Raw genomic sequence first — 27,857 nt, 5'->3', positions numbered from 1 at the left:
TGCTGCCACCCTGCAGGCGTCCGGCGGGTTGTTCTGCCACGGCAAAGGCGAAAGCCCTCGCTGCCCTCGGGCTTCGCTTGCCACTTCAGTGACAGCCAAATACACGCTGGGGCTCCGAGCTTGCCCAGCTCCTACAACTGCCCAGCACTCTGTCTCCCTGTCCCCCATCGGCGGAGCCCTGCCGCGGCACCGCCACCGTGCGGCGCTTCCTCCCACAGCGAAGGCGCGCGCGCTGAAAGCTCTTGCTGCTGCCTCGCCGCCCCGTGCCGGCGCTTTGGCAGAACTAAGGCATGAGAAGAAGGGCTGGCAGAAACTGCCCGACGTTTTCGCTTGGGCAGCTAGTCTGCGCCGAGAGTGCGAGTGAGCTGGAGAGCGTGTCTTGGGCGTGCTGGGGGGCAAGGCAAGGGCAAGATTCCCCAGCGCGCGTTCAGCCGCGAAAGCGCTGCGAAGGGAAGGGGAGGGACGGCAGGAGCGCCAAGCCTGTACGCCTATCGTGCGGCGAAGTCGCCGGTCGTCTGCACTCGGGGAGCCGCTCGCTGCCGAGGGTGGGGGCGCGCTTCATTCGGAAGGTGTACTCGAAGTGCCTGGAGGAAAGGCAAGTGCAGTTCACCGTTGCGCGTTGCGCTGCGAAAGCGCTGGCAAGGCAAGGTGAAGGAGCAGCCAGAACTGTCCGGTGCCGGCGCTGTTGGCGTGGGAGAAGGAGCTGGACGTTTGCGGCGTCGGAGCAGGGCTCTGCCGGTCGCGCACAGCGGCGCTCCGTCCTTGCTCAACTGCGAACGCTGCCAGCGCTCGCTCTCACCACCGGCAGAGCCCTGCTCCGACGCTGCAGGCCTCCAGCTCGTTCTCCCACAGCGAAGGTACCAGCACGGAAAGCTCGCGCTCTTCCTCACCTTCCTTTGCCAGCGCTTTCCTAGCGACACACGCGCGCACAGAGGTGAAGCGCGCTTGCTCCTCCTCCGCGCACTCTGAACACGCAGTCTCGGGCTCACTCAACTCACGGCACGCCTCGGCTCCCAAAGGGCCAACGTCCGAGCCGCTTCTCCCACAGCAAAGGAGACAGCACACGGAAAGCTGCCGCTCCTCACCACCGCTTTCGCAGCCAAACACACGCTGCGGCTGCGTGCGTGCCCGCCCAGCCCCGAACCCTGCCCAGCGCTCTGTCGTCACTGTCCCGACGGGCAGAGCCCTGCTGCCACCCTGCAGGCGTCCGGCGGGTTGTTCTGCCACGGCAAAGGCGAAAGCCCTTGCTGCCCTCGGGCTTCGCTTGCCACTTCAGTGACAGCCAAATACACGCTGGGGCTCCGAGCTTGCCCAGCTCCTACAACTGCCCAGCACTCTGTCTCCCTGTCCCCCATCGGCGGAGCCCTGCCGCGGCACCGCCACCGTGCGGCGCTTCCTCCCACAGCGAAGGCGCGCGCGCTGAAAGCTCTTGCTGCTGCCTCGCCGCCCCGTGCCGGCGCTTTGGCAGAACTAAGGCATGAGAAGAAGGGCTGGCAGAAACTGCCCGACGTTTTCGCTTGGGCAGCTAGTCTGCGCCGAGAGTGCGAGTGAGCTGGAGAGCGTGTCTTGGGCGTGCTGGGGGGCAAGGCAAGGGCAAGATTCCCCAGCGCGCGTTCAGCCGCGAAAGCGCTGCGAAGGGAAGGGGAGGGACGGCAGGAGCGCCAAGCCTGTACGCCTATCGTGCGGCGAAGTCGCCGGTCGTCTGCACTCGGGGAGCCGCTCGCTGCCGAGGGTGGGGGCGCGCTTCATTCGGAAGGTGTACTCGAAGTGCCTGGAGGAAAGGCAAGTGCAGTTCACCGTTGCGCGTTGCGCTGCGAAAGCGCTGGCAAGGCAAGGTGAAGGAGCAGCCAGAACTGTCCGGTGCCGGCGCTGTTGGCGTGGGAGAAGGAGCTGGACGTTTGCAGCGTCGGAGCAGGGCTCTGCCGGTCGCGCACAGCGGCGCTCCGTCCTTGCTCAACTGCGAACGCTGCCAGCGCTCGCTCTCACCACCGGCAGAGCCCTGCTCCGACGCTGCAGGCCTCCAGCTCGTTCTCCCACAGCGAAGGTACCAGCACGGAAAGCTCGCGCTCTTCCTCACCTTCCTTTGCCAGCGCTTTCCTAGCGACACACGCGCGCACAGAGGTGAAGCGCGCTTGCTCCTCCTCCGCGCACTCTGAACACGCAGTCTCGGGCTCACTCAACTCACGGCACGCCTCGGCTCCCAAAGGGCCAACGTCCGAGCCGCTTCTCCCACCGCAAAGGAGACAGCACACGGAAAGCTGCCGCTCCTCACCACCGCTTTCGCAGCCAAACACACGCTGCGGCTGCGTGCGTGCCCGCCCAGCCCCGAACCCTGCCCAGCGCTCTGTCGTCACTGTCCCGACGGGCAGAGCCCTGCTGCCACCCTGCAGGCGTCCGGCGGGTTGTTCTGCCACGGCAAAGGCGAAAGCCCTTGCTGCCCTCGGGCTTCGCTTGCCACTTCAGTGACAGCCAAATACACGCTGGGGCTCCGAGCTTGCCCAGCTCCTACAACTGCCAGCACTCTGTCTCCCTGTCCCCCATCGGCGGAGCCCTGCCGCGGCACCGCCACCGTGCGGCGCTTCCTCCCACAGCGAAGGCGCGCGCGCTGAAAGCTCTTGCTGCTGCCTCGCCGCCCCGTGCCGGCGCTTTGGCAGAACTAAGGCATGAGAAGAAGGGCTGGCAGAAACTGCCCGACGTTTTCGCTTGGGCAGCTAGTCTGCGCCGAGAGTGCGAGTGAGCTGGAGAGCGTGTCTTGGGCGTGCTGGGGGGCAAGGCAAGGGCAAGATTCCCCAGCGCGCGTTCAGCCGCGAAAGCGCTGCGAAGGGAAGGGGAGGGACGGCAGGAGCGCCAAGCCTGTACGCCTATCGTGCGGCGAAGTCGCCGGTCGTCTGCACTCGGGGAGCCGCTCGCTGCCGAGGGTGGGGGTGCGCTTCATTCGGAAGGTGTACTCGAAGTGCCTGGAGGAAAGGCAAGTGCAGTTCACCGTTGCGCGTTGCGCTGCGAAAGCGCTGGCAAGGCAAGGTGAAGGAGCAGCCAGAACTGTCCGGTGCCGGCGCTGTTGGCGTGGGAGAAGGAGCTGGACATTTGCAGCGTCGGAGCAGGGCTCTGCCGGTCGCGCACAGCGGCGCTCCGTCCTTGCTCAACTGCGAACGCTGCCAGCGCTCGCTCTCACCACCGGCAGAGCCCTGCTCCGACGCTGCAGGCCTCCAGCTCGTTCTCCCACAGCGAAGGTACCAGCACGGAAAGCTCGCGCTCTTCCTCACCTTCCTTTGCCAGCGCTTTCCTAGCGACACACGCGCGCACAGAGGTGAAGCGCGCTTGCTCCTCCTCCGCGCACTCTGAACACGCAGTCTCGGGCTCACTCAACTCACGGCACGCCTCGGCTCCCAAAGGGCCAACGTCCGAGCCGCTTCTCCCACAGCAAAGGAGACAGCACACGGAAAGCTGCCGCTCCTCACCACCGCTTTCGCAGCCAAACACACGCTGCGGCTGCGTGCGTGCCCGCCCAGCCCCGAACCCTGCCCAGCGCTCTGTCGTCACTGTCCCGACGGGCAGAGCCCTGCTGCCACCCTGCAGGCGTCCGGCGGGTTGTTCTGCCACGGCAAAGGCGAAAGCCCTTGCTGCCCTCGGGCTTCGCTTGCCACTTCAGTGACAGCCAAATACACGCTGGGGCTCCGAGCTTGCCCAGCTCCTACAACTGCCCAGCACTCTGTCTCCCTGTCCCCCATCGGCGGAGCCCTGCCGCGGCACCGCCACCGTGCGGCGCTTCCTCCCACAGCGAAGGCGCGCGCGCTGAAAGCTCTTGCTGCTGCCTCGCCGCCCCGTGCCGGCGCTTTGGCAGAACTAAGGCATGAGAAGAAGGGCTGGCAGAAACTGCCCGACGTTTTCGCTTGGGCAGCTAGTCTGCGCTGAGAGTGCGAGTGAGCTGGAGAGCGTGTCTTGGGCGTGCTGGGGGGCAAGGCAAGGGCAAGATTCCCCAGCGCGCGTTCAGCCGCGAAAGCGCTGCGAAGGGAAGGGGAGGGACGGCAGGAGCGCCAAGCCTGTACGCCTATCGTGCGGTGAAGTCGCCGGTCGTCTGCACTCGGGGAGCCGCTCGCTGCCGAGGGTGGGGGTGCGCTTCATTCGGAAGGTGTACTCGAAGTGCCTGGAGGAAAGGCAAGTGCAGTTCACCGTTGCGCGTTGCGCTGCGAAAGCGCTGGCAAGGCAAGGTGAAGGAGCAGCCAGAACTGTCCGGTGCCGGCGCTGTTGGCGTGGGAGAAGGAGCTGGACGTTTGCAGCGTCGGAGCAGGGCTCTGCCGGTCGCGCACAGCGGCGCTCCGTCCTTGCTCAACTGCGAACGCTGCCAGCGCTCGCTCTCACCACCGGCAGAGCCCTGCTCCGACGCTGCAGGCCTCCAGCTCGTTCTCCCACAGCGAAGGTACCAGCACGGAAAGCTCGCGCTCTTCCTCACCTTCCTTTGCCAGCGCTTTCCTAGCGACACACGCGCGCACAGAGGTGAAGCGCGCTTGCTCCTCCTCCGCGCACTCTGAACACGCAGTCTCGGGCTCACTCAACTCACGGCACGCCTCGGCTCCCAAAGGGCCAACGTCCGAGCCGCTTCTCCCACAGCAAAGGAGACAGCACACGGAAAGCTGCCGCTCCTCACCACCGCTTTCGCAGCCAAACACACGCTGCGGCTGCGTGCGTGCCCGCCCAGCCCCGAACCCTGCCCAGCGCTCTGTCGTCACTGTCCCGACGGGCAGAGCCCTGCTGCCACCCTGCAGGCGTCCGGCGGGTTGTTCTGCCACGGCAAAGGCGAAAGCCCTCGCTGCCCTCGGGCTTCGCTTGCCACTTCAGTGACAGCCAAATACACGCTGGGGCTCCGAGCTTGCCCAGCTCCTACAACTGCCCAGCACTCTGTCTCCCTGTCCCCCATCGGCGGAGCCCTGCCGCGGCACCGCCACCGTGCGGCGCTTCCTCCCACAGCGAAGGCGCGCGCGCTGAAAGCTCTTGCTGCTGCCTCGCCGCCCCGTGCCGGCGCTTTGGCAGAACTAAGGCATGAGAAGAAGGGCTGGCAGAAACTGCCCGACGTTTTCGCTTGGGCAGCTAGTCTGCGCCGAGAGTGCGAGTGAGCTGGAGAGCGTGTCTTGGGCGTGCTGGGGGGCAAGGCAAGGGCAAGATTCCCCAGCGCGCGTTCAGCCGCGAAAGCGCTGCGAAGGGAAGGGGAGGGACGGCAGGAGCGCCAAGCCTGTACGCCTATCGTGCGGCGAAGTCGCCGGTCGTCTGCACTCGGGGAGCCGCTCGCTGCCGAGGGTGGGGGCGCGCTTCATTCGGAAGGTGTACTCGAAGTGCCTGGAGGAAAGGCAAGTGCAGTTCACCGTTGCGCGTTGCGCTGCGAAAGCGCTGGCAAGGCAAGGTGAAGGAGCAGGCAGAACTGTCCGGTGCCGGCGCTGTTGGCGTGGGAGAAGGAGCTGGACGTTTGCAGCGTCGGAGCAGGGCTCTGCCGGTCGCGCACAGCGGCGCTCCGTCCTTGCTCAACTGCGAACGCTGCCAGCGCTCGCTCTCACCACCGGCAGAGCCCTGCTCCGACGCTGCAGGCCTCCAGCTCGTTCTCCCACAGCGAAGGTACCAGCACGGAAAGCTCGCGCTCTTCCTCACCTTCCTTTGCCAGCGCTTTCCTAGCGACACACGCGCGCACAGAGGTGAAGCGCGCTTGCTCCTCCTCCGCGCACTCTGAACACGCAGTCTCGGGCTCACTCAACTCACGGCACGCCTCGGCTCCCAAAGGGCCAACGTCCGAGCCGCTTCTCCCACAGCAAAGGAGACAGCACACGGAAAGCTGCCGCTCCTCACCACCGCTTTCGCAGCCAAACACACGCTGCGGCTGCGTGCGTGCCCGCCCAGCCCCGAACCCTGCCCAGCGCTCTGTCGTCACTGTCCCGACGGGCAGAGCCCTGCTGCCACCCTGCAGGCGTCCGGCGGGTTGTTCTGCCACGGCAAAGGCGAAAGCCCTTGCTGCCCTCGGGCTTCGCTTGCCACTTCAGTGACAGCCAAATACACGCTGGGGCTCCGAGCTTGCCCAGCTCCTACAACTGCCCAGCACTCTGTCTCCCTGTCCCCCATCGGCGGAGCCCTGCCGCGGCACCGCCACCGTGCGGCGCTTCCTCCCACAGCGAAGGCGCGCGCGCTGAAAGCTCTTGCTGCTGCCTCGCCGCCCCGTGCCGGCGCTTTGGCAGAACTAAGGCATGAGAAGAAGGGCTGGCAGAAACTGCCCGACGTTTTCGCTTGGGCAGCTAGTCTGCGCCGAGAGTGCGAGTGAGCTGGAGAGCGTGTCTTGGGCGTGCTGGGGGGCAAGGCAAGGGCAAGATTCCCCAGCGCGCGTTCAGCCGCGAAAGCGCTGCGAAGGGAAGGGGAGGGACGGCAGGAGCGCCAAGCCTGTACGCCTATCGTGCGGCGAAGTCGCCGGTCGTCTGCACTCGGGGAGCCGCTCGCTGCCGAGGGTGGGGGCGCGCTTCATTCGGAAGGTGTACTCGAAGTGCCTGGAGGAAAGGCAAGTGCAGTTCACCGTTGCGCGTTGCGCTGCGAAAGCGCTGGCAAGGCAAGGTGAAGGAGCAGCCAGAACTGTCCGGTGCCGGCGCTGTTGGCGTGGGAGAAGGAGCTGGACGTTTGCGGCGTCGGAGCAGGGCTCTGCCGGTCGCGCACAGCGGCGCTCCGTCCTTGCTCAACTGCGAACGCTGCCAGCGCTCGCTCTCACCACCGGCAGAGCCCTGCTCCGACGCTGCAGGCCTCCAGCTCGTTCTCCCACAGCGAAGGTACCAGCACGGAAAGCTCGCGCTCTTCCTCACCTTCCTTTGCCAGCGCTTTCCTAGCGACACACGCGCGCACAGAGGTGAAGCGCGCTTGCTCCTCCTCCGCGCACTCTGAACACGCAGTCTCGGGCTCACTCAACTCACGGCACGCCTCGGCTCCCAAAGGGCCAACGTCCGAGCCGCTTCTCCCACAGCAAAGGAGACAGCACACGGAAAGCTGCCGCTCCTCACCACCGCTTTCGCAGCCAAACACACGCTGCGGCTGCGTGCGTGCCCGCCCAGCCCCGAACCCTGCCCAGCGCTCTGTCGTCACTGTCCCGACGGGCAGAGCCCTGCTGCCACCCTGCAGGCGTCCGGCGGGTTGTTCTGCCACGGCAAAGGCGAAAGCCCTTGCTGCCCTCGGGCTTCGCTTGCCACTTCAGTGACAGCCAAATACACGCTGGGGCTCCGAGCTTGCCCAGCTCCTACAACTGCCCAGCACTCTGTCTCCCTGTCCCCCATCGGCGGAGCCCTGCCGCGGCACCGCCACCGTGCGGCGCTTCCTCCCACAGCGAAGGCGCGCGCGCTGAAAGCTCTTGCTGCTCCCTCGCCGCCCCGTGCCGGCGCTTTGGCAGAACTAAGGCATGAGAAGAAGGGCTGGCAGAAACTGCCCGACGTTTTCGCTTGGGCAGCTAGTCTGCGCCGAGAGTGCGAGTGAGCTGGAGAGCGTGTCTTGGGCGTGCTGGGGGGCAAGGCAAGGGCAAGATTCCCCAGCGCGCGTTCAGCCGCGAAAGCGCTGCGAAGGGAAGGGGAGGGACGGCAGGAGCGCCAAGCCTGTACGCCTATCGTGCGGCGAAGTCGCCGGTCGTCTGCACTCGGGGAGCCGCTCGCTGCCGAGGGTGGGGGCGCGCTTCATTCGGAAGGTGTACTCGAAGTGCCTGGAGGAAAGGCAAGTGCAGTTCACCGTTGCGCGTTGCGCTGCGAAAGCGCTGGCAAGGCAAGGTGAAGGAGCAGCCAGAACTGTCCGGTGCCGGCGCTGTTGGCGTGGGAGAAGGAGCTGGACGTTTGCAGCGTCGGAGCAGGGCTCTGCCGGTCGCGCACAGCGGCGCTCCGTCCTTGCTCAACTGCGAACGCTGCCAGCGCTCGCTCTCACCACCGGCAGAGCCCTGCTCCGACGCTGCAGGCCTCCAGCTCGTTCTCCCACAGCGAAGGTACCAGCACGGAAAGCTCGCGCTCTTCCTCACCTTCCTTTGCCAGCGCTTTCCTAGCGACACACGCGCGCACAGAGGTGAAGCGCGCTTGCTCCTCCTCCGCGCACTCTGAACACGCAGTCTCGGGCTCACTCAACTCACGGCACGCCTCGGCTCCCAAAGGGCCAACGTCCGAGCCGCTTCTCCCACCGCAAAGGAGACAGCACACGGAAAGCTGCCGCTCCTCACCACCGCTTTCGCAGCCAAACACACGCTGCGGCTGCGTGCGTGCCCGCCCAGCCCCGAACCCTGCCCAGCGCTCTGTCGTCACTGTCCCGACGGGCAGAGCCCTGCTGCCACCCTGCAGGCGTCCGGCGGGTTGTTCTGCCACGGCAAAGGCGAAAGCCCTTGCTGCCCTCGGGCTTCGCTTGCCACTTCAGTGACAGCCAAATACACGCTGGGGCTCCGAGCTTGCCCAGCTCCTACAACTGCCAGCACTCTGTCTCCCTGTCCCCCATCGGCGGAGCCCTGCCGCGGCACCGCCACCGTGCGGCGCTTCCTCCCACAGCGAAGGCGCGCGCGCTGAAAGCTCTTGCTGCTGCCTCGCCGCCCCGTGCCGGCGCTTTGGCAGAACTAAGGCATGAGAAGAAGGGCTGGCAGAAACTGCCCGACGTTTTCGCTTGGGCAGCTAGTCTGCGCCGAGAGTGCGAGTGAGCTGGAGAGCGTGTCTTGGGCGTGCTGGGGGGCAAGGCAAGGGCAAGATTCCCCAGCGCGCGTTCAGCCGCGAAAGCGCTGCGAAGGGAAGGGGAGGGACGGCAGGAGCGCCAAGCCTGTACGCCTATCGTGCGGCGAAGTCGCCGGTCGTCTGCACTCGGGGAGCCGCTCGCTGCCGAGGGTGGGGGTGCGCTTCATTCGGAAGGTGTACTCGAAGTGCCTGGAGGAAAGGCAAGTGCAGTTCACCGTTGCGCGTTGCGCTGCGAAAGCGCTGGCAAGGCAAGGTGAAGGAGCAGCCAGAACTGTCCGGTGCCGGCGCTGTTGGCGTGGGAGAAGGAGCTGGACATTTGCAGCGTCGGAGCAGGGCTCTGCCGGTCGCGCACAGCGGCGCTCCGTCCTTGCTCAACTGCGAACGCTGCCAGCGCTCGCTCTCACCACCGGCAGAGCCCTGCTCCGACGCTGCAGGCCTCCAGCTCGTTCTCCCACAGCGAAGGTACCAGCACGGAAAGCTCGCGCTCTTCCTCACCTTCCTTTGCCAGCGCTTTCCTAGCGACACACGCGCGCACAGAGGTGAAGCGCGCTTGCTCCTCCTCCGCGCACTCTGAACACGCAGTCTCGGGCTCACTCAACTCACGGCACGCCTCGGCTCCCAAAGGGCCAACGTCCGAGCCGCTTCTCCCACAGCAAAGGAGACAGCACACGGAAAGCTGCCGCTCCTCACCACCGCTTTCGCAGCCAAACACACGCTGCGGCTGCGTGCGTGCCCGCCCAGCCCCGAACCCTGCCCAGCGCTCTGTCGTCACTGTCCCGACGGGCAGAGCCCTGCTGCCACCCTGCAGGCGTCCGGCGGGTTGTTCTGCCACGGCAAAGGCGAAAGCCCTTGCTGCCCTCGGGCTTCGCTTGCCACTTCAGTGACAGCCAAATACACGCTGGGGCTCCGAGCTTGCCCAGCTCCTACAACTGCCCAGCACTCTGTCTCCCTGTCCCCCATCGGCGGAGCCCTGCCGCGGCACCGCCACCGTGCGGCGCTTCCTCCCACAGCGAAGGCGCGCGCGCTGAAAGCTCTTGCTGCTGCCTCGCCGCCCCGTGCCGGCGCTTTGGCAGAACTAAGGCATGAGAAGAAGGGCTGGCAGAAACTGCCCGACGTTTTCGCTTGGGCAGCTAGTCTGCGCTGAGAGTGCGAGTGAGCTGGAGAGCGTGTCTTGGGCGTGCTGGGGGGCAAGGCAAGGGCAAGATTCCCCAGCGCGCGTTCAGCCGCGAAAGCGCTGCGAAGGGAAGGGGAGGGACGGCAGGAGCGCCAAGCCTGTACGCCTATCGTGCGGTGAAGTCGCCGGTCGTCTGCACTCGGGGAGCCGCTCGCTGCCGAGGGTGGGGGTGCGCTTCATTCGGAAGGTGTACTCGAAGTGCCTGGAGGAAAGGCAAGTGCAGTTCACCGTTGCGCGTTGCGCTGCGAAAGCGCTGGCAAGGCAAGGTGAAGGAGCAGCCAGAACTGTCCGGTGCCGGCGCTGTTGGCGTGGGAGAAGGAGCTGGACGTTTGCAGCGTCGGAGCAGGGCTCTGCCGGTCGCGCACAGCGGCGCTCCGTCCTTGCTCAACTGCGAACGCTGCCAGCGCTCGCTCTCACCACCGGCAGAGCCCTGCTCCGACGCTGCAGGCCTCCAGCTCGTTCTCCCACAGCGAAGGTACCAGCACGGAAAGCTCGCGCTCTTCCTCACCTTCCTTTGCCAGCGCTTTCCTAGCGACACACGCGCGCACAGAGGTGAAGCGCGCTTGCTCCTCCTCCGCGCACTCTGAACACGCAGTCTCGGGCTCACTCAACTCACGGCACGCCTCGGCTCCCAAAGGGCCAACGTCCGAGCCGCTTCTCCCACAGCAAAGGAGACAGCACACGGAAAGCTGCCGCTCCTCACCACCGCTTTCGCAGCCAAACACACGCTGCGGCTGCGTGCGTGCCCGCCCAGCCCCGAACCCTGCCCAGCGCTCTGTCGTCACTGTCCCGACCGGCAGAGCCCTGCTGCCACCCTGCAGGCGTCCGGCGGGTTGTTCTGCCACGGCAAAGGCGAAAGCCCTCGCTGCCCTCGGGCTTCGCTTGCCACTTCAGTGACAGCCAAATACACGCTGGGGCTCCGAGCTTGCCCAGCTCCTACAACTGCCCAGCACTCTGTCTCCCTGTCCCCCATCGGCGGAGCCCTGCCGCGGCACCGCCACCGTGCGGCGCTTCCTCCCACAGCGAAGGCGCGCGCGCTGAAAGCTCTTGCTGCTGCCTCGCCGCCCCGTGCCGGCGCTTTGGCAGAACTAAGGCATGAGAAGAAGGGCTGGCAGAAACTGCCCGACGTTTTCGCTTGGGCAGCTAGTCTGCGCCGAGAGTGCGAGTGAGCTGGAGAGCGTGTCTTGGGCGTGCTGGGGGGCAAGGCAAGGGCAAGATTCCCCAGCGCGCGTTCAGCCGCGAAAGCGCTGCGAAGGGAAGGGGAGGGACGGCAGGAGCGCCAAGCCTGTACGCCTATCGTGCGGCGAAGTCGCCGGTCGTCTGCACTCGGGGAGCCGCTCGCTGCCGAGGGTGGGGGCGCGCTTCATTCGGAAGGTGTACTCGAAGTGCCTGGAGGAAAGGCAAGTGCAGTTCACCGTTGCGCGTTGCGCTGCGAAAGCGCTGGCAAGGCAAGGTGAAGGAGCAGGCAGAACTGTCCGGTGCCGGCGCTGTTGGCGTGGGAGAAGGAGCTGGACGTTTGCAGCGTCGGAGCAGGGCTCTGCCGGTCGCGCACAGCGGCGCTCCGTCCTTGCTCAACTGCGAACGCTGCCAGCGCTCGCTCTCACCACCGGCAGAGCCCTGCTCCGACGCTGCAGGCCTCCAGCTCATTCTCCCACAGCGAAGGTACCAGCACGGAAAGCTCGCGCTCTTCCTCACCTTCCTTTGCCAGCGCTTTCCTAGCGACACACGCGCGCACAGAGGTGAAGCGCGCTTGCTCCTCCTCCGCGCACTCTGAACACGCAGTCTCGGGCTCACTCAACTCACGGCACGCCTCGGCTCCCAAAGGGCCAACGTCCGAGCCGCTTCTCCCACAGCAAAGGAGACAGCACACGGAAAGCTGCCGCTCCTCACCACCGCTTTCGCAGCCAAACACACGCTGCGGCTGCGTGCGTGCCCGCCCAGCCCCGAACCCTGCCCAGCGCTCTGTCGTCACTGTCCCGACGGGCAGAGCCCTGCTGCCACCCTGCAGGCGTCCGGCGGGTTGTTCTGCCACGGCAAAGGCGAAAGCCCTTGCTGCCCTCGGGCTTCGCTTGCCACTTCAGTGACAGCCAAATACACGCTGGGGCTCCGAGCTTGCCCAGCTCCTACAACTGCCCAGCACTCTGTCTCCCTGTCCCCCATCGGCGGAGCCCTGCCGCGGCACCGCCACCGTGCGGCGCTTCCTCCCACAGCGAAGGCGCGCGCGCTGAAAGCTCTTGCTGCTGCCTCGCCGCCCCGTGCCGGCGCTTTGGCAGAACTAAGGCATGAGAAGAAGGGCTGGCAGAAACTGCCCGACGTTTTCGCTTGGGCAGCTAGTCTGCGCCGAGAGTGCGAGTGAGCTGGAGAGCGTGTCTTGGGCGTGCTGGGGGGCAAGGCAAGGGCAAGATTCCCCAGCGCGCGTTCAGCCGCGAAAGCGCTGCGAAGGGAAGGGGAGGGACGGCAGGAGCGCCAAGCCTGTACGCCTATCGTGCGGCGAAGTCGCCGGTCGTCTGCACTCGGGGAGCCGCTCGCTGCCGAGGGTGGGGGCGCGCTTCATTCGGAAGGTGTACTCAAAGTGCCTGGAGGAAAGGCAAGTGCAGTTCACCGTTGCGCGTTGCGCTGCGAAAGCGCTGGCAAGGCAAGGTGAAGGAGCAGCCAGAACTGTCCGGTGCCGGCGCTGTTGGCGTGGGAGAAGGAGCTGGACGTTTGCGGCGTCGGAGCAGGGCTCTGCCGGTCGCGCACAGCGGCGCTCCGTCCTTGCTCAACTGCGAACGCTGCCAGCGCTCGCTCTCACCACCGGCAGAGCCCTGCTCCGACGCTGCAGGCCTCCAGCTCGTTCTCCCACAGCGAAGGTACCAGCACGGAAAGCTCGCGCTCTTCCTCACCTTCCTTTGCCAGCGCTTTCCTAGCGACACACGCGCGCACAGAGGTGAAGCGCGCTTGCTCCTCCTCCGCGCACTCTGAACACGCAGTCTCGGGCTCACTCAACTCACGGCACGCCTCGGCTCCCAAAGGGCCAACGTCCGAGCCGCTTCTCCCACAGCAAAGGAGACAGCACACGGAAAGCTGCCGCTCCTCACCACCGCTTTCGCAGCCAAACACACGCTGCGGCTGCGTGCGTGCCCGCCCAGCCCCGAACCCTGCCCAGCGCTCTGTCGTCACTGTCCCGACGGGCAGAGCCCTGCTGCCACCCTGCAGGCGTCCGGCGGGTTGTTCTGCCACGGCAAAGGCGAAAGCCCTTGCTGCCCTCGGGCTTCGCTTGCCACTTCAGTGACAGCCAAATACACGCTGGGGCTCCGAGCTTGCCCAGCTCCTACAACTGCCCAGCACTCTGTCTCCCTGTCCCCCATCGGCGGAGCCCTGCCGCGGCACCGCCACCGTGCGGCGCTTCCTCCCACAGCGAAGGCGCGCGCGCTGAAAGCTCTTGCTGCTCCCTCGCCGCCCCGTGCCGGCGCTTTGGCAGAACTAAGGCATGAGAAGAAGGGCTGGCAGAAACTGCCCGACGTTTTCGCTTGGGCAGCTAGTCTGCGCCGAGAGTGCGAGTGAGCTGGAGAGCGTGTCTTGGGCGTGCTGGGGGGCAAGGCAAGGGCAAGATTCCCCAGCGCGCGTTCAGCCGCGAAAGCGCTGCGAAGGGAAGGGGAGGGACGGCAGGAGCGCCAAGCCTGTACGCCTATCGTGCGGCGAAGTCGCCGGTCGTCTGCACTCGGGGAGCCGCTCGCTGCCGAGGGTGGGGGCGCGCTTCATTCGGAAGGTGTACTCGAAGTGCCTGGAGGAAAGGCAAGTGCAGTTCACCGTTGCGCGTTGCGCTGCGAAAGCGCTGGCAAGGCAAGGTGAAGGAGCAGCCAGAACTGTCCGGTGCCGGCGCTGTTGGCGTGGGAGAAGGAGCTGGACGTTTGCAGCGTCGGAGCAGGGCTCTGCCGGTCGCGCACAGCGGCGCTCCGTCCTTGCTCAACTGCGAACGCTGCCAGCGCTCGCTCTCACCACCGGCAGAGCCCTGCTCCGACGCTGCAGGCCTCCAGCTCGTTCTCCCACAGCGAAGGTACCAGCACGGAAAGCTCGCGCTCTTCCTCACCTTCCTTTGCCAGCGCTTTCCTAGCGACACACGCGCGCACAGAGGTGAAGCGCGCTTGCTCCTCCTCCGCGCACTCTGAACACGCAGTCTCGGGCTCACTCAACTCACGGCACGCCTCGGCTCCCAAAGGGCCAACGTCCGAGCCGCTTCTCCCACCGCAAAGGAGACAGCACACGGAAAGCTGCCGCTCCTCACCACCGCTTTCGCAGCCAAACACACGCTGCGGCTGCGTGCGTGCCCGCCCAGCCCCGAACCCTGCCCAGCGCTCTGTCGTCACTGTCCCGACGGGCAGAGCCCTGCTGCCACCCTGCAGGCGTCCGGCGGGTTGTTCTGCCACGGCAAAGGCGAAAGCCCTTGCTGCCCTCGGGCTTCGCTTGCCACTTCAGTGACAGCCAAATACACGCTGGGGCTCCGAGCTTGCCCAGCTCCTACAACTGCCAGCACTCTGTCTCCCTGTCCCCCATCGGCGGAGCCCTGCCGCGGCACCGCCACCGTGCGGCGCTTCCTCCCACAGCGAAGGCGCGCGCGCTGAAAGCTCTTGCTGCTGCCTCGCCGCCCCGTGCCGGCGCTTTGGCAGAACTAAGGCATGAGAAGAAGGGCTGGCAGAAACTGCCCGACGTTTTCGCTTGGGCAGCTAGTCTGCGCCGAGAGTGCGAGTGAGCTGGAGAGCGTGTCTTGGGCGTGCTGGGGGGCAAGGCAAGGGCAAGATTCCCCAGCGCGCGTTCAGCCGCGAAAGCGCTGCGAAGGGAAGGGGAGGGACGGCAGGAGCGCCAAGCCTGTACGCCTATCGTGCGGCGAAGTCGCCGGTCGTCTGCACTCGGGGAGCCGCTCGCTGCCGAGGGTGGGGGTGCGCTTCATTCGGAAGGTGTACTCGAAGTGCCTGGAGGAAAGGCAAGTGCAGTTCACCGTTGCGCGTTGCGCTGCGAAAGCGCTGGCAAGGCAAGGTGAAGGAGCAGCCAGAACTGTCCGGTGCCGGCGCTGTTGGCGTGGGAGAAGGAGCTGGACGTTTGCAGCGTCGGAGCAGGGCTCTGCCGGTCGCGCACAGCGGCGCTCCGTCCTTGCTCAACTGCGAACGCTGCCAGCGCTCGCTCTCACCACCGGCAGAGCCCTGCTCCGACGCTGCAGGCCTCCAGCTCGTTCTCCCACAGCGAAGGTACCAGCACGGAAAGCTCGCGCTCTTCCTCACCTTCCTTTGCCAGCGCTTTCCTAGCGACACACGCGCGCACAGAGGTGAAGCGCGCTTGCTCCTCCTCCGCGCACTCTGAACACGCAGTCTCGGGCTCACTCAACTCACGGCACGCCTCGGCTCCCAAAGGGCCAACGTCCGAGCCGCTTCTCCCACAGCAAAGGAGACAGCACACGGAAAGCTGCCGCTCCTCACCACCGCTTTCGCAGCCAAACACACGCTGCGGCTGCGTGCGTGCCCGCCCAGCCCCGAACCCTGCCCAGCGCTCTGTCGTCACTGTCCCGACGGGCAGAGCCCTGCTGCCACCCTGCAGGCGTCCGGCGGGTTGTTCTGCCACGGCAAAGGCGAAAGCCCTTGCTGCCCTCGGGCTTCGCTTGCCACTTCAGTGACAGCCAAATACACGCTGGGGCTCCGAGCTTGCCCAGCTCCTACAACTGCCCAGCACTCTGTCTCCCTGTCCCCCATCGGCGGAGCCCTGCCGCGGCACCGCCACCGTGCGGCGCTTCCTCCCACAGCGAAGGCGCGCGCGCTGAAAGCTCTTGCTGCTGCCTCGCCGCCCCGTGCCGGCGCTTTGGCAGAACTAAGGCATGAGAAGAAGGGCTGGCAGAAACTGCCCGACGTTTTCGCTTGGGCAGCTAGTCTGCGCTGAGAGTGCGAGTGAGCTGGAGAGCGTGTCTTGGGCGTGCTGGGGGGCAAGGCAAGGGCAAGATTCCCCAGCGCGCGTTCAGCCGCGAAAGCGCTGCGAAGGGAAGGGGAGGGACGGCAGGAGCGCCAAGCCTGTACGCCTATCGTGCGGTGAAGTCGCCGGTCGTCTGCACTCGGGGAGCCGCTCGCTGCCGAGGGTGGGGGTGCGCTTCATTCGGAAGGTGTACTCGAAGTGCCTGGAGGAAAGGCAAGTGCAGTTCACCGTTGCGCGTTGCGCTGCGAAAGCGCTGGCAAGGCAAGGTGAAGGAGCAGCCAGAACTGTCCGGTGCCGGCGCTGTTGGCGTGGGAGAAGGAGCTGGACGTTTGCAGCGTCGGAGCAGGGCTCTGCCGGTCGCGCACAGCGGCGCTCCGTCCTTGCTCAACTGCGAACGCTGCCAGCGCTCGCTCTCACCACCGGCAGAGCCCTGCTCCGACGCTGCAGGCCTCCAGCTCGTTCTCCCACAGCGAAGGTACCAGCACGGAAAGCTCGCGCTCTTCCTCACCTTCCTTTGCCAGCGCTTTCCTAGCGACACACGCGCGCACAGAGGTGAAGCGCGCTTGCTCCTCCTCCGCGCACTCTGAACACGCAGTCTCGGGCTCACTCAACTCACGGCACGCCTCGGCTCCCAAAGGGCCAACGTCCGAGCCGCTTCTCCCACAGCAAAGGAGACAGCACACGGAAAGCTGCCGCTCCTCACCACCGCTTTCGCAGCCAAACACACGCTGCGGCTGCGTGCGTGCCCGCCCAGCCCCGAACCCTGCCCAGCGCTCTGTCGTCACTGTCCCGACGGGCAGAGCCCTGCTGCCACCCTGCAGGCGTCCGGCGGGTTGTTCTGCCACGGCAAAGGCGAAAGCCCTTGCTGCCCTCGGGCTTCGCTTGCCACTTCAGTGACAGCCAAATACACGCTGGGGCTCCGAGCTTGCCCAGCTCCTACAACTGCCCAGCACTCTGTCTCCCTGTCCCCCATCGGCGGAGCCCTGCCGCGGCACCGCCACCGTGCGGCGCTTCCTCCCACAGCGAAGGCGCGCGCGCTGAAAGCTCTTGCTGCTCCCTCGCCGCCCCGTGCCGGCGCTTTGGCAGAACTAAGGCATGAGAAGAAGGGCTGGCAGAAACTGCCCGACGTTTTCGCTTGGGCAGCTAGTCTGCGCCGAGAGTGCGAGTGAGCTGGAGAGCGTGTCTTGGGCGTGCTGGGGGGCAAGGCAAGGGCAAGATTCCCCAGCGCGCGTTCAGCCGCGAAAGCGCTGCGAAGGGAAGGGGAGGGACGGCAGGAGCGCCAAGCCTGTACGCCTATCGTGCGGCGAAGTCGCCGGTCGTCTGCACTCGGGGAGCCGCTCGCTGCCGAGGGTGGGGGCGCGCTTCATTCGGAAGGTGTACTCGAAGTGCCTGGAGGAAAGGCAAGTGCAGTTCACCGTTGCGCGTTGCGCTGCGAAAGCGCTGGCAAGGCAAGGTGAAGGAGCAGGCAGAACTGTCCGGTGCCGGCGCTGTTGGCGTGGGAGAAGGAGCTGGACATTTGCAGCGTCGGAGCAGGGCTCTGCCGGTCGCGCACAGCGGCGCTCCGTCCTTGCTCAACTGCGAACGCTGCCAGCGCTCACTCTCACCACCGGCAGAGCCCTGCTCCGACGCTGCAGGCCTCCAGCTCGTTCTCCCACAGCGAAGGTACCAGCACGGAAAGCTCGCGCTCTTCCTCACCTTCCTTTGCCAGTGCTTTCCTAGCGACACACGCGCGCACAGAGGTGAAGCGCGCTTGCTCCTCCTCCGCGCACTCTGAACACGCAGTCTCGGGCTCACTCAACTCACGGCACGCCTCGGCTCCCAAAGGGCCAACGTCCGAGCCGCTTCTCCCACAGCAAAGGAGACAGCACACGGAAAGCTGCCGCTCCTCACCACCGCTTTCGCAGCCAAACACACGCTGCGGCTGCGTGCGTGCCCGCCCAGCCCCGAACCCTGCCCAGCGCTCTGTCGTCACTGTCCCGACGGGCAGAGCCCTGCTGCCACCCTGCAGGCGTCCGGCGGGTTGTTCTGCCACGGCAAAGGCGAAAGCCCTTGCTGCCCTCGGGCTTCGCTTGCCACTTCAGTGACAGCCAAATACACGCTGGGGCTCCGAGCTTGCCCAGCTCCTACAACTGCCCAGCACTCTGTCTCCCTGTCCCCCATCGGCGGAGCCCTGCCGCGGCACCGCCACCGTGCGGCGCTTCCTCCCACAGCGAAGGCGCGCGCGCTGAAAGCTCTTGCTGCTCCCTCGCCGCCCCGTGCCGGCGCTTTGGCAGAACTAAGGCATGAGAAGAAGGGCTGGCAGAAACTGCCCGACGTTTTCGCTTGGGCAGCTAGTCTGCGCCGAGAGTGCGAGTGAGCTGGAGAGCGTGTCTTGGGCGTGCTGGGGGGCAAGGCAAGGGCAAGATTCCCCAGCGCGCGTTCAGCCGCGAAAGCGCTGCGAAGGGAAGGGGAGGGACGGCAGGAGCGCCAAGCCTGTACGCCTATCGTGCGGTGAAGTCGCCGGTCGTCTGCACTCGGGGAGCCGCTCGCTGCCGAGGGTGGGGGTGCGCTTCATTCGGAAGGTGTACTCGAAGTGCCTGGAGGAAAGGCAAGTGCAGTTCACCGTTGCGCGTTGTGCTGCGAAAGCGCTGGCAAGGCAAGGTGAAGGAGCAGCCAGAACTGTCCGGTGCCGGCGCTGTTGGCGTGGGAGAAGGAGCTGGACGTTTGCAGCGTCGGAGCAGGGCTCTGCCGGTCGCGCACAGCGGCGCTCCGTCCTTGCTCAACTGCGAACGCTGCCAGCGCTCGCTCTCACCACCGGCAGAGCCCTGCTCCGACGCTGCAGGCCTCCAGCTCGTTCTCCCACAGCGAAGGTACCAGCACGGAAAGCTCGCGCTCTTCCTCACCTTCCTTTGCCAGCGCTTTCCTAGCGACACACGCGCGCACAGAGGTGAAGCGCGCTTGCTCCTCCTCCGCGCACTCTGAACACGCAGTCTCGGGCTCACTCAACTCACGGCACGCCTCGGCTCCCAAAGGGCCAACGTCCGAGCCGCTTCTCCCACAGCAAAGGAGACAGCACACGGAAAGCTGCCGCTCCTCACCACCGCTTTCGCAGCCAAACACACGCTGCGGCTGCGTGCGTGCCCGCCCAGCCCCGAACCCTGCCCAGCGCTCTGTCGTCACTGTCCCGACGGGCAGAGCCCTGCTGCCACCCTGCAGGCGTCCGGCGGGTTGTTCTGCCACGGCAAAGGCGAAAGCCCTTGCTGCCCTCGGGCTTCGCTTGCCACTTCAGTGACAGCCAAATACACGCTGGGGCTCCGAGCTTGCCCAGCTCCTACAACTGCCCAGCACTCTGTCTCCCTGTCCCCCATCGGCGGAGCCCTGCCGCGGCACCGCCACCGTGCGGCGCTTCCTCCCACAGCGAAGGCGCGCGCGCTGAAAGCTCTTGCTGCTGCCTCGCCGCCCCGTGCCGGCGCTTTGGCAGAACTAAGGCATGAGAAGAAGGGCTGGCAGAAACTGCCCGACGTTTTCGCTTGGGCAGCTAGTCTGCGCCGAGAGTGCGAGTGAGCTGGAGAGCGTGTCTTGGGCGTGCTGGGGGGCAAGGCAAGGGCAAGATTCCCCAGCGCGCGTTCAGCCGCGAAAGCGCTGCGAAGGGAAGGGGAGGGACGGCAGGAGCGCCAAGCCTGTACGCCTATCGTGCGGCGAAGTCGCCGGTCGTCTGCACTCGGGGAGCCGCTCGCTGCCGAGGGTGGGGGCGCGCTTCATTCGGAAGGTGTACTCAAAGTGCCTGGAGGAAAGGCAAGTGCAGTTCACCGTTGCGCGTTGCGCTGCGAAAGCGCTGGCAAGGCAAGGTGAAGGAGCAGCCAGAACTGTCCGGTGCCGGCGCTGTTGGCGTGGGAGAAGGAGCTGGACGTTTGCGGCGTCGGAGCAGGGCTCTGCCGGTCGCGCACAGCGGCGCTCCGTCCTTGCTCAACTGCGAACGCTGCCAGCGCTCGCTCTCACCACCGGCAGAGCCCTGCTCCGACGCTGCAGGCCTCCAGCTCGTTCTCCCACAGCGAAGGTACCAGCACGGAAAGCTCGCGCTCTTCCTCACCTTCCTTTGCCAGCGCTTTCCTAGCGACACACGCGCGCACAGAGGTGAAGCGCGCTTGCTCCTCCTCCGCGCACTCTGAACACGCAGTCTCGGGCTCACTCAACTCACGGCACGCCTCGGCTCCCAAAGGGCCAACGTCCGAGCCGCTTCTCCCACAGCAAAGGAGACAGCACACGGAAAGCTGCCGCTCCTCACCACCGCTTTCGCAGCCAAACACACGCTGCGGCTGCGTGCGTGCCCGCCCAGCCCCGAACCCTGCCCAGCGCTCTGTCGTCACTGTCCCGACGGGCAGAGCCCTGCTGCCACCCTGCAGGCGTCCGGCGGGTTGTTCTGCCACGGCAAAGGCGAAAGCCCTTGCTGCCCTCGGGCTTCGCTTGCCACTTCAGTGACAGCCAAATACACGCTGGGGCTCCGAGCTTGCCCAGCTCCTACAACTGCCCAGCACTCTGTCTCCCTGTCCCCCATCGGCGGAGCCCTGCCGCGGCACCGCCACCGTGCGGCGCTTCCTCCCACAGCGAAGGCGCGCGCGCTGAAAGCTCTTGCTGCTGCCTCGCCGCCCCGTGCCGGCGCTTTGGCAGAACTAAGGCATGAGAAGAAGGGCTGGCAGAAACTGCCCGACGTTTTCGCTTGGGCAGCTAGTCTGCGCCGAGAGTGCGAGTGAGCTGGAGAGCGTGTCTTGGGCGTGCTGGGGGGCAAGGCAAGGGCAAGATTCCCCAGCGCGCGTTCAGCCGCGAAAGCGCTGCGAAGGGAAGGGGAGGGACGGCAGGAGCGCCAAGCCTGTACGCCTATCGTGCGGCGAAGTCGCCGGTCGTCTGCACTCGGGGAGCCGCTCGCTGCCGAGGGTGGGGGCGCGCTTCATTCGGAAGGTGTACTCGAAGTGCCTGGAGGAAAGGCAAGTGCAGTTCACCGTTGCGCGTTGCGCTGCGAAAGCGCTGGCAAGGCAAGGTGAAGGAGCAGCCAGAACTGTCCGGTGCCGGCGCTGTTGGCGTGGGAGAAGGAGCTGGACATTTGCAGCGTCGGAGCAGGGCTCTGCCGGTCGCGCACAGCGGCGCTCCGTCCTTGCTCAACTGCGAACGCTGCCAGCGCTCACTCTCACCACCGGCAGAGCCCTGCTCCGACGCTGCAGGCCTCCAGCTCGTTCTCCCACAGCGAAGGTACCAGCACGGAAAGCTCGCGCTCTTCCTCACCTTCCTTTGCCAGCGCTTTCCTAGCGACACACGCGCGCACAGAGGTGAAGCGCGCTTGCTCCTCCTCCGCGCACTCTGAACACGCAGTCTCGGGCTCACTCAACTCACGGCACGCCTCGGCTCCCAAAGGGCCAACGTCCGAGCCGCTTCTCCCACAGCAAAGGAGACAGCACACGGAAAGCTGCCGCTCCTCACCACCGCTTTCGCAGCCAAACACACGCTGCGGCTGCGTGCGTGCCCGCCCAGCCCCGAACCCTGCCCAGCGCTCTGTCGTCACTGTCCCGACGGGCAGAGCCCTGCTGCCACCCTGCAGGCGTCCGGCGGGTTGTTCTGCCACGGCAAAGGCGAAAGCCCTTGCTGCCCTCGGGCTTCGCTTGCCACTTCAGTGACAGCCAAATACACGCTGGGGCTCCGAGCTTGCCCAGCTCCTACAACTGCCCAGCACTCTGTCTCCCTGTCCCCCATCGGCGGAGCCCTGCCGCGGCACCGCCACCGTGCGGCGCTTCCTCCCACAGCGAAGGCGCGCGCGCTGAAAGCTCTTGCTGCTGCCTCGCCGCCCCGTGCCGGCGCTTTGGCAGAACTAAGGCATGAGAAGAAGGGCTGGCAGAAACTGCCCGACGTTTTCGCTTGGGCAGCTAGTCTGCGCCGAGAGTGCGAGTGAGCTGGAGAGCGTGTCTTGGGCGTGCTGGGGGGCAAGGCAAGGGCAAGATTCCCCAGCGCGCGTTCAGCCGCGAAAGCGCTGCGAAGGGAAGGGGAGGGACGGCAGGAGCGCCAAGCCTGTACGCCTATCGTGCGGTGAAGTCGCCGGTCGTCTGCACTCGGGGAGCCGCTCGCTGCCGAGGGTGGGGGCGCGCTTCATTCGGAAGGTGTACTCGAAGTGCCTGGAGGAAAGGCAAGTGCAGTTCACCGTTGCGCGTTGCGCTGCGAAAGCGCTGGCAAGGCAAGGTGAAGGAGCAGCCAGAACTGTCCGGTGCCGGCGCTGTTGGCGTGGGAGAAGGAGCTGGACGTTTGCAGCGTCGGAGCAGGGCTCTGCCGGTCGCGCACAGCGGCGCTCCGTCCTTGCTCAACTGCGAACGCTGCCAGCGCTCGCTCTCACCACCGGCAGAGCCCTGCTCCGACGCTGCAGGCCTCCAGCTCGTTCTCCCACAGCGAAGGTACCAGCACGGAAAGCTCGCGCTCTTCCTCACCTTCCTTTGCCAGCGCTTTCCTAGCGACACACGCGCGCACAGAGGTGAAGCGCGCTTGCTCCTCCTCCGCGCACTCTGAACACGCAGTCTCGGGCTCACTCAACTCACGGCACGCCTCGGCTCCCAAAGGGCCAACGTCCGAGCCGCTTCTCCCACAGCAAAGGAGACAGCACACGGAAAGCTGCCGCTCCTCACCACCGCTTTCGCAGCCAAACACACGCTGCGGCTGCGTGCGTGCCCGCCCAGCCCCGAACCCTGCCCAGCGCTCTGTCTTCACTGTCCCGACGGGCAGAGCCCTGCTGCCACCCTGCAGGCGTCCGGCGGGTTGTTCTGCCACGGCAAAGGCGAAAGCCCTTGCTGCCCTCGGGCTTCGCTTGCCACTTCAGTGACAGCCAAATACACGCTGGGGCTCCGAGCTTGCCCAGCTCCTACAACTGCCCAGCACTCTGTCTCCCTGTCCCCCATCGGCGGAGCCCTGCCGCGGCACCGCCACCGTGCGGCGCTTCCTCCCACAGCGAAGGCGCGCGCGCTGAAAGCTCTTGCTGCTGCCTCGCCGCCCCGTGCCGGCGCTTTGGCAGAACTAAGGCATGAGAAGAAGGGCTGGCAGAAACTGCCCGACGTTTTCGCTTGGGCAGCTAGTCTGCGCCGAGAGTGCGAGTGAGCTGGAGAGCGTGTCTTGGGCGTGCTGGGGGGCAAGGCAAGGGCAAGATTCCCCAGCGCGCGTTCAGCCGCGAAAGCGCTGCGAAGGGAAGGGGAGGGACGGCAGGAGCGCCAAGCCTGTACGCCTATCGTGCGGCGAAGTCGCCGGTCGTCTGCACTCGGGGAGCCGCTCGCTGCCGAGGGTGGGGGCGCGCTTCATTCGGAAGGTGTACTCGAAGTGCCTGGAGGAAAGGCAAGTGCAGTTCACCGTTGCGCGTTGCGCTGCGAAAGCGCTGGCAAGGCAAGGTGAAGGAGCAGCCAGAACTGTCCGGTGCCGGCGCTGTTGGCGTGGGAGAAGGAGCTGGACGTTTGCAGCGTCGGAGCAGGGCTCTGCCGGTCGCGCACAGCGGCGCTCCGTCCTTGCTCAACTGCGAACGCTGCCAGCGCTCGCTCTCACCACCGGCAGAGCCCTGCTCCGACGCTGCAGGCCTCCAGCTCGTTCTCCCACAGCGAAGGTACCAGCACGGAAAGCTCGCGCTCTTCCTCACCTTCCTTTGCCAGCGCTTTCCTAGCGACACACGCGCGCACAGAGGTGAAGCGCGCTTGCTCCTCCTCCGCGCACTCTGAACACGCAGTCTCGGGCTCACTCAACTCACGGCACGCCTCGGCTCCCAAAGGGCCAACGTCCGAGCCGCTTCTCCCACAGCAAAGGAGACAGCACACGGAAAGCTGCCGCTCCTCACCACCGCTTTCGCAGCCAAACACACGCTGTGGCTGCGTGCGTGCCCGCCCAGCCCCGAACCCTGCCCAGCGCTCTGTCGTCACTGTCCCGACCGGCAGAGCCCTGCTGCCACCCTGCAGGCGTCCGGCGGGTTGTTCTGCCACAGCAAAGGCGAAAGCCCTTGCTGCCCTCGGGCTTCGCTTGCCACTTCAGTGACAGCCAAATACACGCTGGGGCTCCGAGCTTGCCCAGCTCCTACAACTGCCCAGCACTCTGTCTCCCTGTCCCCCATCGGCGGAGCCCTGCCGCGGCACCGCCACCGTGCGGCGCTTCCTCCCACAGCGAAGGCGCGCGCGCTGAAAGCTCTTGCTGCTCCCTCGCCGCCCCGTGCCGGCGCTTTGGCAGAACTAAGGCATGAGAAGAAGGGCTGGCAGAAACTGCCCGACGTTTTCGCTTGGGCAGCTAGTCTGCGCCGAGAGTGCGAGTGAGCTGGAGAGCGTGTCTTGGGCGTGCTGGGGGGCAAGGCAAGGGCAAGATTCCCCAGCGCGCGTTCAGCCGCGAAAGCGCTGCGAAGGGAAGGGGAGGGACGGCAGGAGCGCCAAGCCTGTACGCCTATCGTGCGGTGAAGTCGCCGGTCGTCTGCACTCGGGGAGCCGCTCGCTGCCGAGGGTGGGGGCGCGCTTCATTCGGAAGGTGTACTCGAAGTGCCTGGAGGAAAGGCAAGTGCAGTTCACCGTTGCGCGTTGCGCTGCGAAAGCGCTGGCAAGGCAAGGTGAAGGAGCAGGCAGAACTGTCCGGTGCCGGCGCTGTTGGCGTGGGAGAAGGAGCTGGACGTTTGCAGCGTCGGAGCAGGGCTCTGCCGGTCGCGCACAGCGGCGCTCCGTCCTTGCTCAACTGCGAACGCTGCCAGCACTCGCTCTCACCACCGGCAGAGCCCTGCTCCGACGCTGCAGGCCTCCAGCTCGTTCTCCCACAGCGAAGGTACCAGCACGGAAAGCTCGCGCTCTTCCTCACCTTCCTTTGCCAGCGCTTTCCTAGCGACACACGCGCGCACAGAGGTGAAGCGCGCTTGCTCCTCCTCCGCGCACTCTGAACACGCAGTCTCGGGCTCACTCAACTCACGGCACGCCTCGGCTCCCAAAGGGCCAACGTCCGAGCCGCTTCTCCCACAGCAAAGGAGACAGCACACGGAAAGCTGCCGCTCCTCACCACCGCTTTCGCAGCCAAACACACGCTGCGGCTGCGTGCGTGCCCGCCCAGCCCCGAACCCTGCCCAGCGCTCTGTCGTCACTGTCCCGACGGGCAGAGCCCTGCTGCCACCCTGCAGGCGTCCGGCGGGTTGTTCTGCCACGGCAAAGGCGAAAGCCCTTGCTGCCCTCGGGCTTCGCTTGCCACTTCAGTGACAGCCAAATACACGCTGGGGCTCCGAGCTTGCCCAGCTCCTACAACTGCCCAGCACTCTGTCTCCCTGTCCCCCATCGGCGGAGCCCTGCCGCGGCACCGCCACCGTGCGGCGCTTCCTCCCACAGCGAAGGCGCGCGCGCTGAAAGCTCTTGCTGCTGCCTCGCCGCCCCGTGCCGGCGCTTTGGCAGAACTAAGGCATGAGAAGAAGGGCTGGCAGAAACTGCCCGACGTTTTCGCTTGGGCAGCTAGTCTGCGCCGAGAGTGCGAGTGAGCTGGAGAGCGTGTCTTGGGCGTGCTGGGGGGCAAGGCAAGGGCAAGATTCCCCAGCGCGCGTTCAGCCGCGAAAGCGCTGCGAAGGGAAGGGGAGGGACGGCAGGAGCGCCAAGCCTGTACGCCTATCGTGCGGCGAAGTCGCCGGTCGTCTGCACTCGGGGAGCCGCTCGCTGCCGAGGGTGGGGGCGCGCTTCATTCGGAAGGTGTACTCGAAGTGCCTGGAGGAAAGGCAAGTGCAGTTCACCGTTGCGCGTTGCGCTGCGAAAGCGCTGGCAAGGCAAGGTGAAGGAGCAGCCAGAACTGTCCGGTGCCGGCGCTGTTGGCGTGGGAGAAGGAGCTGGACGTTTGCAGCGTCGGAGCAGGGCTCTGCCGGTCGCGCACAGCGGCGCTCCGTCCTTGCTCAACTGCGAACGCTGCCAGCGCTCGCTCTCACCACCGGCAGAGCCCTGCTCCGACGCTGCAGGCCTCCAGCTCGTTCTCCCACAGCGAAGGTACCAGCACGGAAAGCTCGCGCTCTTCCTCACCTTCCTTTGCCAGCGCTTTCCTAGCGACACACGCGCGCACAGAGGTGAAGCGCGCTTGCTCCTCCTCCGCGCACTCTGAACACGCAGTCTCGGGCTCACTCAACTCACGGCACGCCTCGGCTCCCAAAGGGCCAACGTCCGAGCCGCTTCTCCCACAGCAAAGGAGACAGCACACGGAAAGCTGCCGCTCCTCACCACCGCTTTCGCAGCCAAACACACGCTGCGGCTGCGTGCGTGCCCGCCCAGCCCCGAACCCTGCCCAGCGCTCTGTCGTCACTGTCCCGACGGGCAGAGCCCTGCTGCCACCCTGCAGGCGTCCGGCGGGTTGTTCTGCCACGGCAAAGGCGAAAGCCCTTGCTGCCCTCGGGCTTCGCTTGCCACTTCAGTGACAGCCAAATACACGCTGGGGCTCCGAGCTTGCCCAGCTCCTACAACTGCCCAGCACTCTGTCTCCCTGTCCCCCATCGGCGGAGCCCTGCCGCGGCACCGCCACCGTGCGGCGCTTCCTCCCACAGCGAAGGCGCGCGCGCTGAAAGCTCTTGCTGCTGCCTCGCCGCCCCGTGCCGGCGCTTTGGCAGAACTAAGGCATGAGAAGAAGGGCTGGCAGAAACTGCCCGACGTTTTCGCTTGGGCAGCTAGTCTGCGCCGAGAGTGCGAGTGAGCTGGAGAGCGTGTCTTGGGCGTGCTGGGGGGCAAGGCAAGGGCAAGATTCCCCAGCGCGCGTTCAGCCGCGAAAGCGCTGCGAAGGGAAGGGGAGGGACGGCAGGAGCGCCAAGCCTGTACGCCTATCGTGCGGCGAAGTCGCCGGTCGTCTGCACTCGGGGAGCCGCTCGCTGCCGAGGGTGGGGGCGCGCTTCATTCGGAAGGTGTACTCGAAGTGCCTGGAGGAAAGGCAAGTGCAGTTCACCGTTGCGCGTTGCGCTGCGAAAGCGCTGGCAAGGCAAGGTGAAGGAGCAGCCAGAACTGTCCGGTGCCGGCGCTGTTGGCGTGGGAGAAGGAGCTGGACGTTTGCAGCGTCGGAGCAGGGCTCTGCCGGTCGCGCACAGCGGCGCTCCGTCCTTGCTCAACTGCGAACGCTGCCAGCGCTCGCTCTCACCACCGGCAGAGCCCTGCTCCGACGCTGCAGGCCTCCAGCTCGTTCTCCCACAGCGAAGGTACCAGCACGGAAAGCTCGCGCTCTTCCTCACCTTCCTTTGCCAGCGCTTTCCTAGCGACACACGCGCGCACAGAGGTGAAGCGCGCTTGCTCCTCCTCCGCGCACTCTGAACACGCAGTCTCGGGCTCACTCAACTCACGGCACGCCTCGGCTCCCAAAGGGCCAACGTCCGAGCCGCTTCTCCCACAGCAAAGGAGACAGCACACGGAAAGCTGCCGCTCCTCACCACCGCTTTCGCAGCCAAACACACGCTGCGGCTGCGTGCGTGCCCGCCCAGCCCCGAACCCTGCCCAGCGCTCTGTCGTCACTGTCCCGACGGGCAGAGCCCTGCTGCCACCCTGCAGGCGTCCGGCGGGTTGTTCTGCCACGGCAAAGGCGAAAGCCCTTGCTGCCCTCGGGCTTCGCTTGCCACTTCAGTGACAGCCAAATACACGCTGGGGCTCCGAGCTTGCCCAGCTCCTACAACTGCCCAGCACTCTGTCTCCCTGTCCCCCATCGGCGGAGCCCTGCCGCGGCACCGCCACCGTGCGGCGCTTCCTCCCACAGCGAAGGCGCGCGCGCTGAAAGCTCTTGCTGCTGCCTCGCCGCCCCGTGCCGGCGCTTTGGCAGAACTAAGGCATGAGAAGAAGGGCTGGCAGAAACTGCCCGACGTTTTCGCTTGGGCAGCTAGTCTGCGCCGAGAGTGCGAGTGAGCTGGAGAGCGTGTCTTGGGCGTGCTGGGGGGCAAGGCAAGGGCAAGATTCCCCAGCGCGCGTTCAGCCGCGAAAGCGCTGCGAAGGGAAGGGGAGGGACGGCAGGAGCGCCAAGCCTGTACGCCTATCGTGCGGCGAAGTCGCCGGTCGTCTGCACTCGGGGAGCCGCTCGCTGCCGAGGGTGGGGGCGCGCTT

The sequence above is a fragment of the Pelecanus crispus genome, chromosome 8 (genome assembly GCF_030463565.1).
Source record: "Pelecanus crispus isolate bPelCri1 chromosome 8, bPelCri1.pri, whole genome shotgun sequence".
Taxonomy (NCBI): domain Eukaryota; kingdom Metazoa; phylum Chordata; class Aves; order Pelecaniformes; family Pelecanidae; genus Pelecanus; species Pelecanus crispus.
This window is presented reverse-complemented; position numbering follows the sequence as displayed.